Source organism: Hevea brasiliensis, chromosome 9 (genome assembly GCF_030052815.1).
Source record: "Hevea brasiliensis isolate MT/VB/25A 57/8 chromosome 9, ASM3005281v1, whole genome shotgun sequence".
Taxonomy (NCBI): Eukaryota; Viridiplantae; Streptophyta; class Magnoliopsida; order Malpighiales; family Euphorbiaceae; genus Hevea; species Hevea brasiliensis.
The window spans coordinates 81,401,662-81,403,798 of NC_079501.1; the positions used below are offsets into that span (position 1 = coordinate 81,401,662).

Consider the following 2,137-nt stretch of genomic DNA (forward strand, 5'->3'; position numbering starts at 1 on the left):
TTCGAACACCATAGAAGACTTTCATTCTCTATTCTCTTTTTAGATTTCTTTTTTATTTTTTCTTTAATTTTCTATAAGCCATGAACATGAGTGGCTAAGTTCAAACTTCAGTTTAATGGATTCTAGTTCTTATGCATGATTTGTGAGACCAGGTTCTTAATTTAAATTATGCCTTTTTAAATATCAATTGTTTCCTGATTTAATTATTTTTGATCTATTGAATGATTTGCTAAAAAGGCCTATTAGTTAATTGTTTGATTTGATCAATTGCTAATTCATCTTCATAATCCGTAATTGTTGTCTAAGATTGAATGTGAGTAACAATTAGGTTTTATTGATTATGATCCAAGTTTTCGATAATAACCTAAAGAAACAATAAGGTGAATTAAATGATTTATGCTTTATAAATTATTGTTCAGCTTAACTACTTCCTGTTCTTAAAGCAGTTATTAATTTGATGAGGATTGCTTAATACCAAGTCAGTTAATAATTAGAGTCAACAAGAGTGCTAGGCTCGAATTGATGAGTATAGGGAAGTAAGGGGTTTTACCTCGCTGTTTGGTAAATCTACATTAAGTATTCAATAAGAGATAATTATATTTCTTTTATCTATGATCGAGTCATGCATTGGAATGCGAATCACCTTGGACTGAAGTTTATTTAAATTGAGAGTTTCATATTTAAATTTAGTTCTTTAATTTCTGGACTTGATTTCTTCTGATTTAGTGTTACAACCTTCCCCCCCCCAACCTTTGTTCTTTTTCTGTTACACAAGTGCACAAAATTTAGTAACTCAGTCTCTAGGGTTCAACCTGGATTATCACTTACTATAGAAAATATTTCATTACTGGTAATTTTAGTTAATTTAATTTTTGGTGGATTCAATAACCATCAAGAATTTTGGTACCGTTGACGGGGACTGATGTTTATTGGATTTCGTGTTTTTATTATTAGGATATTTTGTTATTAACTTTGTTTGTAAAGTGTTGTTATTTTTAGGTTTTTGGTAAAAATTACGGTATTGCTATTCATCGACAGATTTTTGGTTAAATTAGGAAGGTGCTCCATATTTTTTTTTAAAAGAAACGACGTTCTGATCAAGACTAATAAATCCATCTTGAGGCCAAATTCCATCGTTTTCTAGGGTTTTGAGGCATTTTTCTGTTTTTACTTTGATTTTTTTTTTTTTGTTTATGATAAGAACTTCTCAATTTGGTGACTTGCTCTTTGATCTAGAAATAGAAAAAATAGCTAAACAGTTGAGAAAATTGGCTAAGCAATCTTAGCAGATTCCAAGTACATCTGAAGGAGTCCAATCTCCAAGGGAATTAAGTTCGGAGTCGGATTCAAATTCCAAAAATGAAACCATGGCTGCTAAGACTTTGAAAGAGTTGGCTGTCCCTGATCTAAACTAACAGCCTTTGTGTATTCAATTCCCTGCTTTAAATGTTGCTTTTGAGTTAAATTCTGGACTAATCCATTTATTGCCTAAGTTTCATGGTCTTTTAGGTGAGGATCCATATAAGCATTTGAAGGAATTTCAAGTTGTGTGTTCTAGCATGAAACCTCAAAGAGTTTCAGAGGATCAAATCAAGCTTCGAGCTTTCCCTTGCTCACTAGAAGGCACAGCTAAGGATTGGTTGTATTACCTTCCTTCTAGATCTGTCAACTTATGGAATGAGATAAAGTGGATATTTTTGGAGAAATATTTTCCTGCTTCCCTTGCTGCCAACATAAGAAAAGAAATTTTTTGCATCCGATAGTACAATGGAGAGAGTTTGTATGAGGATTGGGAGAGATTTAAGAAGCTGTGTGCAAGCTGTCCCCATTATCAAATAAGTGAGTAGCTTTTGATTCAGTATTTCTATGAGGGACTTCTACCAATGGACCGTAGTATGATAGATGCTGCTAGTGGAGGAGCTTTGGTTGACAAGACACCAGAAGAGGCAAGGAGGCTAATTGCTAACATGGCAGCAAACTCCCAGCAGTTTGGAATGAGAATAGATCACACACCTAAGAAGGTTAATGAGATAAGTACATCTAACCTTGAGAAACAGATTTCTGATTTAACTTCTTTGGTGAGGCAATTGGCTGTAGGGAACATGCAAACTGTTAAGGTATGTGGAATTTGTTCAGG

The 2,137-nt window shown here is 33.5% G+C and overlaps 1 non-coding gene across 1 annotated transcript; it reads right to left on the reverse strand.

Annotated features, from left to right (window-relative positions):
- Positions 1–1,730: 1,730 nt before the first annotated feature.
- On the reverse strand, positions 1,731–1,837 carry LOC131183544 (small nucleolar RNA R71). Its single transcript, XR_009151592.1, has one exon. It is a non-coding gene; the product is annotated as a small nucleolar RNA R71 (small nucleolar RNA).
- Between the last annotated feature and the right edge of the window lie 300 nt (positions 1,838–2,137).